General features: G+C 40.8%; 1 pseudogene; it reads left to right on the forward strand.

The window, feature by feature from the left end:
• The first annotated feature begins 252 nt into the window (after positions 1 to 252).
• Positions 253 to 1,719, forward strand: LOC101609198 (annotated as a pseudogene).
• The last annotated feature ends 16,009 nt before the right edge of the window (positions 1,720 to 17,728 follow it).

Raw genomic sequence — 17,728 nt, forward strand, 5'->3', positions numbered from 1 at the left:
TAACCACTGAGACATCTTTCCAGCCCTGTTTTTTCAGTATCTCAATAATTCTGATATGTTGTTGCCTCCCTTCTCTTTAGTTCAAAAACACTTTCAAAGTTCCATTTATAAATGGTTCATTGGGGTGGCTCCGGTCGGCCCTCTTGGCAAGTGGTAAAGCAGTGGTGGCTCCTGTCTTGGGGCAGCAGATCTGTAGTGCCCGTGGATCCAGAGTGCTCACATGCTCGGGTGGCCCCCACCACTACCCTCTCCATGGTGTTGTTGGCAACAGCAATCTGCACTAAAGCAGGAAAGGCTTCTCGGCAGTTTGTGGAGATTACCTGAACTTGGATTGAGGGCTTACTAGTAGCTTTTCCAAAATGCATGAACACTGAACAACAGAGTGTATGATATGTCTACCAGCATATGGAGAAGTTGTACATGATACTGATCACTACCAAAACCAGCAAGATTTTAGAAGATTTGAAGACTCTAAGGCCCTTCTCAAGAGTGGTCCCTGAATACTGCCGAGCCTTAGAGGAAAATGAAATATCCAAGCACTGTTTTGATTTGAATTTTGCTTTTGATGAAATTGTTGTCCTGGGATATTGGGAGAATGTTAACCTGGCACAGATCAGAACCTTCACAGAGATGGATTCTCATGAGGAGGTGTTCAGAGCAGTCTGAGAGAATAAAGAACATGAAGCTAAGGCTGAGATGCAGCATAAAACAAGGAAATTGCAACAGGCCCTAAGAGATGCAGAGAGACAGGGCAGAAAAGTACCTGGGTTTGGTAGCTCTGCAGTGTCTGGAGGCAGCACAGCTGCTGTGATCACAGAGACCATCATTGCAACAAACCCAAAGTGGCACCTGTACCAGCCAGTAAGGCTTTGAAACTTGGAGCCAAAGGAAAGAAAGTAGATAATTTTGTGGACAAACTGAAATCTGAAGGTGAAACTCTCATGTCCTCTAACATGGAGAAGTGTACCTCTGAAACAACCAAAGTGCACACTCCACTTACTAATATGGAGAGTGTGCCTATGAAGATTGAAGAAAAGATCACCCTAACCTGTGGGCAAAATGGAGGATTACAGAATATGAAGTTGCATGGCATGATCATGCTTAGGATCTCAGATGACAAATTTGGCCGAATTCGTCTTCATGTAGAAAATGAAGATAAGAAATGTGGATTTAAAAAAAGAAGAAGAAGAAGAACTTCACCACAGAGTCTCTAATTGACTTGAAGAATCAAGAGAAGTCATTTCCAGTCAACAGTGATGGAGGAGTACTAAAGTGGAGACTACAAACAGAGGAATCTTTCACTCCATTGAAAATTACTTACTTACCTTCAGAAGGTGGAAATGGCTGTGATGTCAACATAGAATACCAGAACTACAAGAAGATAATTTAGAACTGAATGATGTGGTCATCACCATCCCACTCCCATCAGGTGCTACTGCACCTGCGATTGGTGAGATCAATGGGGAGTACCAATATGACAGCTGGCAAAATACCTTGGGGTGGGGCCTGCCAGTGACTGATGCCAAAAATAAGAGTGGCAACCTAGAGTTTACCATCGCTGGGCAGCCCAATAACTTCTTCCCTGTTCAAGTTTCCTTAATCTCTAAAAGAAATTACTGCAACATACAGGTTACCAAAGTGACCCAGGTAGATGGAAACAGCCCTGCCAGATTTTCCACAAAGTCCACTTTCCTAGTGGATAAGTATGAAATCCTGTAATATTAAGAAGCGAGAACCAAAAAGGAAAAATTTCAAATTACTAAAGAAGAAACCAAAAGTGGTCAAAGAATTTTCCCAAGTTTACAAGCCATTGAAGATTCTTTGTTTCCTGATCCAGTGCACGTTCTCTGCATGCAAGGACCCTCAAGGCACCCCCAGTGTTTCAGCATTACAGAAACATTCTTCTTTTTTTTAAATTTTATTTATTTATTTATTTGAGAGTGACAGACACAGAGAGAAAGACAGATAGAGGGAGAGAGAGAGAATGGGCGCGCCAGGGCTTCCAGCCTCTGCAAACGAATTCCAGATGCGTGCGCCCCCTTGTGCATCTGGCTAACGTGGGACCTGGGGAACCAAGCCTCGAACCGGGGTCCTTAGGCTTCACAGGCAAGCGCTTAACCACTAAGCCATCTCTCCAACCCCAGAAACATTCTTTGACAAAGAAATGGCACAGGCATAAAGGGAAAGGCCACTGATTTCTTTGGCAGCTTTTTTGGCCAGAGAATACCCCAGTAAAACCTCCTCTACCTTTACCTAAGCTCCTTTATTTTAACCCCCAGATATAGTTATATTTTTGTACTTTATTTCTTAAAAGTATTCTTTGTATATTTTAATCTGCCATACTCCCTTTCAGTTTTTCTTTCTGAACACTCAGTCAAGCGCTGGGATATCTCTTTGTAGGCATTGTGTTTGGTAGCCCTGGAACAAGATTATCTAACCCATTTTTTATTTTAGGACAGTAATGGTAAATTGCTTAATGGATATAGAGTCTAGAAGTTAAAAGATAAGGTTGTCTTCTGTCCTTTGCCATATCCGTCCATTCCTTGGCCAAGTTATCCCCTTGTGAACCCTGCCCTTCCACTTCAAAATAGTACTGTGAATCCCACTTGGGTCAATATTACAGAGTAGCTGAGAAGTAGCTGAACTGCACACATCTCTTGAGATGTCTAAGAGACCTTTAACCAAGCTCCCACTTCTCCACATTTGGGGGAGTTGAGCTACAACATACTAGCTCACAGTCTGTAATCCATTTGTGTTCCTCATGTGGACCACTTCCCTCGTCATGGCTCATCTTTCTGTCATCTGTTTTCTCTAAAAGAAAGGATGTCATGGGTTTTGTGTCATTTCCTCTTGGCCTTGATCATCAAGGAGACTCCATGTCCTCCACTAGTGATATCATTTCAAGAGGCAGGTGATTGTTTTAGTATATAGGGATTGCTCATTTATACTCTGTTTCCTCCCAGCTAACCCAGCATTTTCCACCAGCCTACCTGTCCCTATCTGGAATCCTTCCTTGATTTCTCCTAAGCCTTTTTGGTGTCATGTAGTGATTGTTTCTCAGCTCCATTTCATCTATAGCAGTCAGCCCCACCCAGTATTGCACTTGGGGTGGGTGACACAAAGCAGTGAGGATGCAGGCCCTGGCAGTGGGAAGAGGTAAATGACTATGGGCATGCTCCCAACTGGCTGGAGAGCAGGACTCCCACTCTGAACCTTTGCTCTTCATAGCAAAAGAGTGCCATACAGAAAACCCGTGTCACACACAAATGGCCAGGCTGGGTTGGCTTGTCAAAGAAATTTCTGGCCTTTCCCTTTCCCCTAACTACATCAGGGAAGAATGCTTATCTCTAGCTTGGTTTTCACATGAGGTTTTTCTGAGGAAAGGGAATAGGACAAGAAGTCTGTTACATAGGTAAGTAAACAAGAAATGTTATTAATCCAGTTGTGTTGTCCATATGGTTTTTTTAAGTTTCACAAAATTTCACAAAGATTTTTTTCCTGGAATTAATTTTGGGGTAATATTTAAAACAGATAAACTAACCCTGTAAAATACTGTCCAACGTACACAAAGAAGGCAAATTCTTAAATAAAAAAATATTATTTAAATTATTTAAATATTATTTAAATTATTTAAATATTATATTAAAAATGGTTCATTGGGACACGACTTTAATCCCAGCACTTGGGAGGCAGAGGTAGGAGGATCATCACCAAGTTCAAGGCCAACCTGTGACTACATAGTGAGTTCCAAGTCAGCCTGGAATAAAGTGAGACCCTACCTAAAAAAAAAAAAAAAAAAAGGTTCAGAGATGGCTTAGCAGTTAAGGTGCTTGCCTATGAAGCTTATGGGCCCAAATTTGATTCTCCAGGTCCCTGGCATGCCTATTCCTTTTTCTCTCTCTCTTTCCCTCTCTCTCTCTCTCTCTCTCTCTCCCCCCCCCTCTCTTTCTCTCTCCCCCTCTTAAAATGACCATTATGATTTTTTTTTCGGTTTTGCTTTTTTTTGGGGGGGGGGGCAGAGGTCTGAGGTAGAGTCTCATGCTAGCCCAGGCTGACTTGGAATTCACTCTGCAATCCCAGGCTGGCTTTCAACTCAGTGATCCTCCTACCTCTGCCTCCCAAGTGTTGGGATTAAAGGTGTGCACAACCTCACCGGGCACAACCAAATACTTATTGAGCACTAACCACATGCTTGAGGATTGGTGTTAGTAGCCTTGAAGAGGAGGAAGGGAGAAGATGAAAACAAATGTCTTTCATAGGGATAACAGCCTCACATATCAAGGTTAAGCAGGCACTTGCCCTTTCAGAAAGAAAGAAAGCTGGGCCGGAGAAGATGGATCAGCAGTTAAAAATACCTACTATACAAGCATGAGGGCCTGAGTCTGCCTGAAATCAATTCCCTTGCACCCTGTAAAAAACTGGGCATAGCTACACACATCTGTTACTTCAGTCTGGTATGTGTAAGAATGGAAAATTGTTTGGCTTGCCAACCAAAAAAAAAAAAAAAAAAAGAGCAGTAGTCCTAGATTGAGTGCCTTCTCAAGAAAACAGTCCAAATAACAAAACTGGACACCTGACATATTCCTGGCCTCAACATGTGTGACTGTACACACACATCACATCACACATATGCCAAAAATAATATAAAAGTTATTTATAAAAAACAAACAGGATGAGTACCTCTGTTATTTATTACATTTCTGATGTTTGTTAACATTCCAACAATTCACAAAATACTAAAGTTATCATGGTTAAGGTAGAAGATATAGTTCAGTGGAATAGTGCTTGCCTATTGTGATTATTGAAATCTAAAATACTGGCTCAGAGGGGATCAAGGGTCCTCATTCGGAGGGGATTGAACCCCATTTCCTAAACTGTCTTACTTTCCCTTTGGAACATACCCTCTTCTGGCCAGCTTGCTTGAATTGTTCCTCTCTGGCTCCACCATCACCAATGTGGAATCCAAGATACCTCCAGACTCCAGAAGAAAGAAAGCTTTGCAATTATCTAAATATAGTTTGGGAAGGCTCTATCTCATTTAGTCTAATTATCCTGTCCCTCATCAAAAGAACAAAGAGTGAAGAATTTTCAAGCTTCATTATTTTCATTCCTTCCACAAGCGTGGGCTTTTATATGATGGGCCTGAAACTGGGATGCAGAAGTGCTGGCTGAGAAATGCCTGGGCCTGGTGTCAATATTGCTTCTATCTCTAGCACAAGGAGCCCATTAGAATGAGAAGTGAGGCTGGGGTGAAAGATCCCTCAGTCCTTGAAATGTGTAGGTGAGCAGTAAAACAAGACAGGCCTATAATACACCAATGACCCATTTTTCTGAGTCATCCTGTTCTTCCATTCAAAAACCACCAAGTGACTGCTGTGCACACATAAGAGCAGTTGGCTGACTACCATGCAGTAAGGAAATAGAAACTCACTGGATCTTTAGGAGTTGGATCCAAACTAAGGTTAGAGAAGTTCAAGAGAGAGAGGTTAAACCTTTAAGGTTTAGAACAAAGAATTTTATTTTTGAAGGCCAATATGTCTGGGGCAATGAAAATTGTCCCAGAAAGCTTTTATTCAATTCTATTTTTGTTAATGAAGTGCTGTAATACACCTGCAATCAGCCATAACAAAATATTTAAATCATGTTTAATAAGACAAAACCTCTATTAGTCACAGCATTACAAATGATTAACTGGCTTGTTACAGTCTGTTATGACTATGATACAACATAACATTTGTGGGTGGGCTTAGATATCATCATAAATGTAATATGTAATAATAATCACTAACAGGGGCTTGAGAGATTGCTCAGAAGATAAAACACTTGTGTAGCAAGCAGAAGGAGTTGAGTTCAGGTCTCCAAATCCATGTAAAGCCAGACAGTGTTGAGCATCTGTAATCCCAGGACCCTACAGTGAGATGGGAGGTGGAGTCAGAAGAATCCCTGAAGGTTCATGGGCTGGCTGTCTTGGAAATGAAAAGGCAAACAAGATGCCCTGCCTCTAACAAGGAGAAAGGTAAGGAACGTGTATGCTGTGGCATGCGTGCATTTACACTCACACACAAATGTACACATTCACATAATATGCACACACAAGATCTCAAAAAAGAATATGCAGAGTGGTCATTGGTGAGTTCAAGTACCAGCTTTTCTCTAGCACCCCACCTGTTCCCCGTGAGCTATTGATTAGCAGTTGGTGAGTTCGGGTGCCAGCATTTCTCCAGCATCCTCTCAATGCCTCCTGAACTTGGTAAATTCATGCTGCAGCTTCTCCCTTTTCCCCCTGCAGCTGCCAAAAGACCTCCCACTGAGCTAGAGACACCTACATGAATTAGGGAACAGCTGTGGCCAAGTTGAGATCATCTCACCATTCCATCCATGAAGCAGCACCAAGTACCTCAATGGTTGAACCACAAGCAGCAAAAAGCACAGATAAGCAAACACAAAACATCCCAACAAGCATCATTCTTCCTTTTCTTCAGCATGTTGGAGTCTATCAGGTATTTTCTGTAGAGCTGGTTTTGTCTTCAAATACTCCTTTAACCTCCTTTTGTCATGGAATGTCCTTATTTCTCCATCTATTTGAATGGATAACTTTTCAGGATAAAGTAACCTTGGTTGACAGTTGTTATCTTTCAGAACTTGGAATATATCACTCCAAGCCCTTCTGGCTTTAAAAGTTTGTGTTGAATAATCTGCTGTAATCCTGATGGGCTTGCTTTTGTAGGTAACTTGATTTATCTCTCTAACTGCTTTCAATATTTTTTCTTTGGTGTATGTTTGGAAGTTTGATTATAATATGGCGAGGAGAGGTTCTTTCTGGGTTTTGTCTGGCTGGGGTTCTAAAGGCTTCCTGTATCTGCATTGGCACCTCTTTCCCAATTTGGGGGAAGTTTTCCCTTATGATTTTGTTGAAGACGCCTATGATGCCTTTGGAGTGGAATTCTTCTCCTTCTACTATGCCCAGAATTCTTATATTGGATCTTTTCATAGTGTCCCAAATGTCTTGAAATTCCCACTCATACAAACTATAAGTTTCTCTTTTTTGGCCTGTATTAGATCTGCCACCTGGTCTTCTAGCTTAGATATTCTGCCCTCTCCTTCATTCATTCTACTGGTGAGATTTTCTACAGAGTTTTTTATTTCATTAACTGTGTTCTTCATTGCTAGTAATTCTGACTGGTTTTTCTTTATTATTGCTATTTCCTTATTTATGTCTTGTATTGCCTTCTTTATTTCATGAAATTGGTGTCGTGCATCTTCTTTGATTCCTTTGATTTCCTCTTTAAGTTCCTCTTTGACTCCTTTGATTTGTTCTCTGACTTCTTTGAACATATTTACAATCATTCTTTTGAAATCTTTCTCAGGCATTTCCTCTAACTCGTTCTCACTGGAGGTCATTTCTGATGCATTAATACTTTCAGGTGGATTTATAATGTCTTGCTTTTTAGTGTTTCTTGTGTTATAATGTATATATTTTTGCATCTTGGATTAAGTTAATGCTTGAATTTTCTAGCTAGCTGGGTATTCTTAGCTGTATCAATTGATTTGATGTTATATATCTTCAGGGTAGGAACTTAAAGTGTGGTTCTTAAGACTCTCAGAGTATCTACAAAGGTGCTCCTAGGGGCTGAGTTTTCCTGCTATGGGAGTATTCAAGTAGGCTGAGTGGAATAAAATACAGGTAGATTCTAAAAGTTAACTTAACACTGTACCCATTCGATTAAAAACAGCCCCAAGTATGTATACCAGAGTAGTTATTATAACAACCAGATCCTCTATCAACATAGAGGTTAAGATTTCTGGTCTGTTAAGGGATCCAAGTCAGCTTGTGACCAAGTGAGACCCTTCCCTGGTGCAATCCCAGTTACCTTAGATGATTTTGGTCTCAGTCAAGTTGCTGCCTGGTCGTCAGGCTGCTGTTCTGATTTCTGGAGCTGGACACTGGCTTTTCCTGTGGGGCAAACTGAGCCTGGCAACTGTGGCCCTGCAGATCAGCACCCCCACTGCTGGAACTGCTGCTGCTAAAGCTGCCTCTGCTGGGTCTGTCAGCAGCTGAAGCTGCTGCTGCTGGGCCCACTGCTGCTGCTGCCTCTGCTGCTGCTGCTGCTGTAGCTGCCACTTCTGGAGTCACTGCTGCTGCTGAAGCTGCTGCTGCTGCTGGGTCCACTGCCACTGCTGCCACTGAAGCTGCTGCTACTGGGTCTGCTGCTGTTGGGGCCTCTGTTACTGGTGCCGGAGCTGGTGATGTTGCTACCGGACTCTGCTCCTGCTTGGGTCCCGCTGTCGGCCCAAGTTGGCGTGGCTGGGTCCCCGACCGCTGCTCTGTTTGCTGGAGCTGGGCTCAGGCAGTGGGGAAGGGGAGGGAGCCGCAGCTGCTCTGGATCTCTCGCTGTTCCACGTGTTCTTCTACCTCATGGTCTGCTCCCCCGTTGCTCACTGCCACTCTCCCTTCACGTTTCCTGAGTTGGAGAAAGCGCCGGTGTGAGTGGAAAATCCCCGCACCTGGCTTTTCCTGCCCAAGCATCATTCTTAACACTCAACACAGTTGTGCCAGAAATACCTGATCAAAGTTTTATCTCCAGATAGGTAAGTCTCAATGAACAACAGGTAATATGAAAAACTAAGCCAGTATATCTCTCTTGGGACTCCCAGCCTCATAGTAGAGGGTCTCTATGAGAGCCACATAGAAGAAACTTCAAACAAAGAACTTGTTGTAGTTGCTTCTTGTTGCTGTGACAAAGTACTTGACCAAAAGCAGCTGATATAGAAGGAAAGGTTTTTTATTTTTACTTACAGTCTCAAAGAGAAGTTCCTAGATGGCAGAGTGTGAGCAGAGTTGGGACATCACTTCTGCCAAATCAGGTGGACAACAGTAGCAGGAAGGTGAGTCAAGTTTTGGGTAAGAGAGCTGACTCTAACACTTCTAATCTGGCCCCCAGCAGCACACCAATGCTAGCAACTCTCCACATCTCAAATTGTCACCAACTGGGAACCAAGTACTCAGAACACATGAGTTTATGAGGGGAGAGGGGCATATGATACGATACCACAGAACTCAAAAGAATGATTATAGATATGTACAGAGAACTCAGAGAAGACACAAACCCAAACTCTGAATTAATTCAAAGAGGGTACAAATAAACACCTAAATGAATTCCAAGAGAACATAAAGAGCTAGTTGGCATTAAGAAGTCAAAACAATATGAAAATGGTATTCAATAAAACAACAGAAATCCTGAAGGAAAGCCAAACTGAAATCAAGCTTGAAATGAGGTTAAATTCAAAAAGTCAAACAAAAAGATCCATGGAATTCTTTGCTAACAGAACAGATCACATAAAATGCAGAATATCAGGCCTTGAAGACAAGACAGAGGATTTGGATAAATTAGTCAAACCCAAAGAGAAGTTAAAAAAAAATACATGAATAAAACATGAGAGATACTAGGGATGCCATGAAAAAGACCAAATGTTCAACTAAGAGGCATAGAAGGAGAAGAACTTCACACTGTTAACAGAAAGCATCCACACCGCCTCAGTTCAGAGAAAGCTGCATATCAGGCCTGACCCACAGAACCCCAGCACAGATCACATTCCAAACTCCTCAGACAGTAAATAAGAGAATTGAGCACTGCCTTGACAGCAAGCAAGGAAGCAGACTAGGGCTACACCCTGGCCCACCTGGAGGTGACACAAGGAGGCTGCTTTGACCATATGTCACCCAGCCCAAGCAAGCAGGCAGACAACCTCCCCACACTCACCACTTAACCAAAGCTGACCTGGTAATACAACTTGGGGGCCTCAAGAGGAACAAGTACCTCACTCTCAACACAACAAGAGGTCAAACTAGACTTAGGCAAACACAAACACAAAACCAAAATGCAGGACATCAAGTCAACATATACCCACCACGGATGCCTAGCCTCTTAATGGAAGACTCCAATGAAAACACAGAGGATACTCCAGACATAGAATCCCACAATGAAGACATGCTAAACATAATAAAATTAATGAAACCATGAAAAAATGGATGTTAGAATTGGAGAAAATCATCAAAAAACCAACAATTGCATAAGTGAGATGCAAGACACATCAACCATAGCACAAAGCTCTCACTTCTCAACATAATAGAAGAAAAGCAGAGAGATCTAAATAGATATACAAGTTGAACTTGAGTCAACAAATAGGTGACCTTAACTATCAGTGGATCAAACTTAAGGAGGAAATCATCAACTGCAGGCATGAATTCCAAGAAACAAAAAACAACAACAAAAAAAAAAAAAAAAAAAAAACGAGGACCTGAAAATGGAATTCAACAGAGGGATAGAAATGATGCAGAAAAATTCAGGGAACAAATATCAAATAGTCCTCCTATGGTGGTGCACATCTTTAATCCCAGCACTCAGGAGGCAGAAGTAGGAGAAACACTGAGTTCAAGGCCACCCTGAGACTACATAGTGAATTCCAGGTCAGCCTGAGCTAGTGAAACCCTACCTCAAAAAACCAAAATTAAATAAATAACCCTCCATAGAAAGCCTCACATATTAGATCATGTTGAAGACAGAACTTCAGATTTTGAAAAGAAGACAGAGGAAATGGATCAAAAGTCCAAAAACTATGATAAATTTAAAAAATCATGCAGCCAGGGGTGGTGGCACACACCTTTAATCCCAGCACTTGGGAGGCAAAGAGAACAGCCTGTGCTAGAGTAAGACCCTACCTCGAAAAAAAAAAAAAAAAAAGCCAGACACGATGGTGCATGCCTATAATCCCAGCTCTCAGGAGGCAGAGCTGAGAGGATGACCATGAGTTCGAGGCCACCCTGAGACTAAATAGTTAAATCTTAAAAGCCAGAAAGGCTTGGAATGGTGGAGTATTACAAACCTTGAGACTATGGCTGCCACCCCAAACTACTGTAACCAACAAAAATATTCCTCATGCTAGAGGGTGAAAGGAAAACTTCCCATGATAAAAGCCAGCTCTATGAATCTGTGAACACAAAGTCAACCCTAAAGATAATTTTTTTTTAATTTTCATTAACATTTTCCATGATTACAAAATATATCCCATGGTAATTCCCTCCCTCCCCACCCCCACACGTTCCCATTTGAAATTCCATTCTCCATCATATTACCTCCCCATTACAATCATTGTAATTACGTATATAAAATATCAACCTATTAAGTATCCTCCTCCCTTCCTTCCTCTTTCCTTTATGTCTCCTTTTCAACTTACTGGCCTCTGCTATTAAGTACTTTTATTCTCACACAGAAGCCCAATCATCTGTAGCTAGGATACACATATGAGGGAGAAGATGTGGAGCTTGGCTTTCTGGGCCTGGGTTACCTCACTTAGTATAATCCATTCCAGGTCCATCCATTTTTCTGCAAATTTCATAACTTCAGTTTTCTTTACTGCTGAGTAGAACTCCATTGTATAAATGTGCCACATCTTCATTATCCACTCATCAGTTGAGGGACATCTAGGCTGGTTCCATTTCCTGGCTATTATAAATTGAGCAGCAATTAAACATGGTTGAGGACTTCCGGTTAAGATGGCGGCATAGGTACCATGCCAAAGCAGCCTAGGGGGGAAAAAGACCAAAAAAACTCAGCAAAATACACACTTTTACTAAAAAGTGAGGTGTATAGGAAATTGAAGCGGCAGCAGAGAAGTAGAAGAGTTCCAGAGCATCCAGAGCCTGCACAGGCGGGAAAAGTGGCTCCGGCAGCTCGGCCAACCGCCGTGGCCGTGGCGCAGCAGAAAGCCGCCAGACTCGGCTCAAGCCGCAGGAAAAGCCAGGAGTGGGATTTTCCCCTCACACTACGCTCTCCGCAACTCAGGAAACGTGAGGGGAGAGTGGCAGTGAGCAATAGAGGAGCAGACTGCGAGGTAGAAGAACACGTGGAGCAGCGAGAGAACCAGAGCAGCTGCGGCTCCCTCCCCTCCCCCACCGCCTGAGCCCAGCTCCAACGAACAGAACAGTGGCCCGGGACCCGGCCACGCCAACTTGGGCTGACAGCGGGACCCAAGCAGGAGCAGAGTTCGGCAGCAACATCAGCGGCTCCAGCACCAATAACAGCGGCCCCAGGAGCAGCAGACCCAAGAGTGGCAGCAGTGGCAGACTCGGCAGCAGCAGCTTCAGAGCGAGCAGCGGCAGTGGACACAGCAGCAGCAGCTTCAGCAGCAGTGGTGGCTCCAGCAGTGGCAGCTACAGCAGCAGCAGCAGCAGAGGCAGCAGCAGTGGCTCAGTTTGCCCCGCAGGAAAAGCAAGTGCCCAGCTCCAGAAATCAGAACAGCAGCCCGACGACCCAGGCAGCAACTTGACTGAGACCAAAATCATCCAAGGTAACTGGCATTGCACCAGGGAAGGGTCTCACTTGGTCGCAAGCTGACTTGGATCCCTCAACAGACCAGAAATCTTAACCTCTTTGTTGATAGAGGATCTGGTCGTTATAATAACTACTCTTGCATACATACTCGGGGCAGTTTTTGATTGAATGTGTACAGTGTTTAGTTAAATTTTAGAATCTACCTGTATTTTATTCCACTCAGCCTGCTTGAATACTCCTATAGCAGGGAAACACACCCCTAAGAACATCTTTGTAGATACTCTGAGAGTCTTAAAAGCCACACCTAACACCTTAAGGTCCTACACTGAAAATATATTACATCAAATCAATTGATACAGCTAAGAATACACAGCTAGCTAGAAAATCCAAGCATTAACTTAATCCAAGATGCAAAAATATATACATTATAACACAAGAAACACTAAAAAGCAAGACGATATAAATCCACCTAAAAGTATTAATGCATCAGAAATGTCCTCCAGTGAGAGTTAGAGGAAATGTCTGAGAAAGAGTTCAAAAGAATAATTATAAATATGTTCAAAGAGGTCAAAGAACACATGAAAACAATCAAAGAGGAAATCAAAGGAATCAAAGAAGAGGCAGGACACCAATTTAATGAAATAAAGAAGGCAAAACAAGACATAAATAGGGAAATAGAAATAATAAAGAAAAACCAGTCAGAATTACTAGCAATGAAGAACACAGTTAATGAAATAAAAAACTCTGTAGAAAATCTCACCAGTAGGATGGATGAGGGAGAGGACAGAATATCTAAGCTAGAAGACCAGGTGGCAGACCTAATGCAGTCCAACAAAGAGAAAGACAAACTTAAAGAAAAGTATGAGTGGGAATTTCAAGATATTCGGGACACTATGAAAAGATCCAATATAAGAATTCAGGGCATAGTAGAAGGAGAAGAACTCCACTCCAGAGGCATAGTAGGCGTCTTCAACAAAATCATAGAGGAAAATTTCCCCCAAATTGGGAAAGAGGTGCCAATGCAGATACAGGAAGCCTTTAGAACCCCAGCCAGACAAAACCCAGAAAGAACCTCTCCTCGCCATATTATAATCAAACTTCCAAACACACACCAAAGAAAAAATATTGAAAGCAGTTAGAGAGATAAATCAAGTTACCTACAAAAGCAAGCCCATCAGGATTACAGCAGATTATTCAACACAAACTTTTAAAGCCAGAAGGGCTTGGAGTGATATATTCCAAGTTCTGAAAGATAACAACTGTCAACCAAGGTTACTTTATCCTGCAAAGTTATCCATTCAAATAGATGGAGAAATAAAGACATTCCATGACAAAAGCAGGTTAAAGGAGTATTTGAAGACAAAACCAGCTTTACAGAAAACACTTGATAGAATCCTCCATGCTGAACAAAAAAAAAGCACACATATAAGGAACCTAGAAAAAACAAACAATACTCAAATACTAGTTAACAGAAGAGAGCACAGGTAGAACCAGAAACACACACACACACATAAATGGCAAACATAAATACACACCTTTCAATAATATCTCTTAATATCAACGGTCTCAATGCCCCAACGAAAAGACATAGATTTGCAGACTGGGTTAAAAAGCAGGATCCTACAATTTGTTGTCTCCAAGAAACTCACCTTTCTACAAAGGATAGACATTATCTTAGAGTAAAAGGTTGGAAGATGGTGTCTCAAGCAAATGGGCCTAGAAAACAAGCAGGGGTTGCTATCCTAATATCAGAGGGGTAGACTTTAGTCCGACGTTAGTCAAGAAAGATAAGGAAGGTCACTTTATATTGATTAAGGGCACACTCCAACAGGAGGACATTACAATCCTAAACATATATGCACCTAACATGGGGGCTCCCAAATTTGTCAAACAAACACTATTAGAACTAAGGTCACAGATAACACCAAACACAGTGGTGGTGGGTGACTTTAACACCCCACTCTCATCAATTGACAGGTCATCCAGGGAAAGAATAAACAGAGAGGCATCTGGACTAAATGAGGTCATAGAAGGAATGGACCTAACAGTGATGAATAGTGATGCAAAACTTTTTTTTAGATGCTTATATGCCATTCGTATTTCTTCCTTTGAGAATGCTCTATTTAGCTCCATAGCCCATTTTTTGATTGGCTTGTTTGATTCCTTATTATTTAACTTTTTGAGTTTTTTGTATATCCTAGATATTAATCCTCTATCAGATATATAGCTGGCAAAGATTTTTTCCCATTCTGTAGGTTGCCTCTTTGCTTTTTTCACTGTGTTCTTTGCAGTGCAAAATCTTTGTAATTTCATGAGGTCCCAGTGATTAATCTGTGGTTTTATTGCCTGAGCAATTGGGGTTGTTTCAGAAAGCCTTTGCCAAGACCAATATATTGAAGGGTTTCCCCTACTTTTTCCTCTAGCAGTTTCAGAGTTTCAAGTCTGATGTTAAGGTCTTTAATCCATTTGGACTTAATTCTTGTGCATGGAGAGAGAGAATAATCTATTTTCATCTTTCTGCAGATATAGATCCAGTTTTGCCAAAACCATTTGCTGAAGAGGCTGTCTTTTCTCCAATAGTATTTTTGGTATTTTTATCGAATATCAGGTGGCTATAGCTACCTGGGCTTACATCTGGATCCTCTATTCTGTTCCACTGATGTACATGTCTGTTTTTATGCCAATACCACACTGTTTTTGTTACTATGGCTCTGTAGTATAGGTTAAAATCAGGTATGGTGATACCAACAGCCTCATTTTTGTTGCTCAGTATTATTTTAGATTTTCGAGGATTTTTGTGATTCCAAATGAATTTTTGGATTGTTTTTTCTATTTTCTGAAGAATGCCTTTGGAATTTTGTTAGGGATTGCATTAAATGTGTAGATTGCTTTAGGTAAGATTGCCATTTTCACAATATTGATTCTTCCAATCTGGGAACAAGGGATGTTTCTCCACTTTCTAGTGTCTTCTGTAATTTCTTGCTTGAGTGTTTTAAAGTTCTCATTCTAGAGATCCTTCACTTCCTTGGTTAGGTTTATTCCAAGATACTTTATTTTTTTGATGCATCATGAATGGGAGTGATTCTCTGATTTCATCCTCTGTGTGTTTGTTGTTAGCATATATGAAGGCTACTGATTTCTGTGTATTTATTTTGTATCCTTCTACATGGCTGTAGGTTTTAATCAGCTCTAACAGTTTGCTAGTACTCTTCAGGGTCCTTTATGTATAGAATCATGTCATGTGCAAATAATGATAACTTGATCTCTTCCTTTCCAATATATATCCCTTTTATGTGTATCGCCTGCATTATTGCTATGGCTAAGACTTCCAAAACTATATTAAATGAAAGTGGGAACAGTGGACACCCTTGTCTTGTTCCTGATTTTAGTGGAAAAGCTTCCAGTTTTTCCCCGTTTAGTAATATGTTGGCTGTAGGCTTGTCATAAATAGTTTTTATTATATTGAAATATGTTCCCTCTATTCCCAGTCACTGTAGGACGTTTATCATGAAGGAATGTTGGATTTTGTCAGATGCTTTCTCTGCATCTAATGAGGTGATCATGTGATTTTTGTCCTTCAACCCTTTTATATAATGTATTACATTAATAGATTTGCATATATTGAACCATCCCTGTATCTCTGGGATAAAGCATACTTGATCAGGGTGAATGACCTTTTTGATATATTCTTGTATTACGTTTGTCAATATTTTGTTGAGAATTTTTGCATCTATGTTCATGAGGGAGATTGGTCTGTAATTTTCTTTTTTTGCTCTATCTTTGCCTGGTTTTGTTACCAGGGTGATGCTGGCCTCATAGAAGGCGTTTGGTAGAATTCCTTCTTTTTCTATTTCCTGGAAAAGCTTAAGAAGCAATGGTGTTAGCTCTTCCTGAAAGGTCTGGTAAAAATCAGCAGTGAATTAGAAGTCTCTTTAGGTATGTTGTACATTGCAATTCTCTTGTAATAGGTATACTTAAGTCTATTAAAGGTACAATTCATTAAAAAAAAATCAGCAGTGAATCCATTGGGCCTGGGCTTTTTTTAGTTGGGAGATTATTGATAACTGTTCAGATCTCCATGTTTGTTATAGATCTATTTAAGTGATTAATCTCATTTTGATTTAATTTAGGTAGGTCATGTAAATCAAGGAACTCATCCATTGCTTTCAGATTTTCATTATTTGTGGAGTATATGCTTTTATAGTATGTCCCTATGATTTTTTGAATTCCTCTGGCATCTGTTGTGATGTTACCTTTTTCATCTCTGAATTTATTAATTTGTGTCTCTTCTCTCTTTCTTTTGGTCAGATTTGCTAAGGGTTTATCAATCTTGTTTATCCTTTCAAAGAACCACTCTTTGTTTCATTAATTTTTTGGATTTTTTAGTTTTTCTTTCTATTTGATTAATTTCTGCCCTAATCTTTATTATTTCTTCCAGTCTACTGAATTTTGGTTTGCCTTGTTCTTCTTTTTCCAAGGCTTTAAGGTGAAGCATTAAGTTGTTTACTTGCGATCTTTCTAAATTCTTAATATAGGCACTTAAGGCTATAAATTTACCTCTTAGAACTGCCTTCGTTGTGGCCCAGAGATTTTGGTATGTTGTGTTCTCATTATCATTTGACTCTATAAATTTTTTGATTTCCTTTTTGATTTCTTCATTGACCCATTCATCATTTAGTAGTGTATTGGTTAGTTTCCATGAGTTTGTGTATGCTCTATAGCCTTTCTTGCTACTGATTTGTAGTTTAATTCCATTGTGGTCAGATAGAATGCAAGGAATTATTTCAATTTTCCTGTATTTGTTAAGATTTGCTTTGTGTCCTAATATATGGTCTCTTTTAGAGAATGTCCCATGTGCTGCTGAAAAGAATGTATATTCTGCAGCATTTGGATGGAATGTCCTGTATATATCTATTAGGTACATCCCTTCTATGACCTTATATATTCCAGATGCCTCTCCCTATTTTTTCCCAGGATGACCTGTGAATTGATGAGAGTGGGGTGTTAAAGTCACCCACCACCACCATGTTTGGTGTTATTTGTTACCTTATTTCTAGTAGTGTTTGTTTGACGAATTTTGGAGCCCCCATGTTAGGTGCATATATGTTTAGGATTATAATGTCCTCCTTTTGGAGTGTGCCCTTAATCAATATAAAGTGACCTTCCTTATCTTTCTTGACAAATGTTAGACTTTAGTCTACCTTGTCATATATTTGGTTAGCAACCCCTGCTTGTTTTCTAGGCCCATTTGCTTGAAACACCATTTTCCAACCTTTCACCCTAAGATAATGTCTATACTTTGTAGAAAGGTGAGTTTCTTGGAGACAACAAATGTAGGAATCTGCTTTTTAACCAGTCTGCAAACCTATGTCTTTTCGTTGGGGCATTGAGGACAT

Source organism: Jaculus jaculus, chromosome 5 (assembly GCF_020740685.1).
Source record: "Jaculus jaculus isolate mJacJac1 chromosome 5, mJacJac1.mat.Y.cur, whole genome shotgun sequence".
Classification (NCBI taxonomy): domain Eukaryota; kingdom Metazoa; phylum Chordata; class Mammalia; order Rodentia; family Dipodidae; genus Jaculus; species Jaculus jaculus.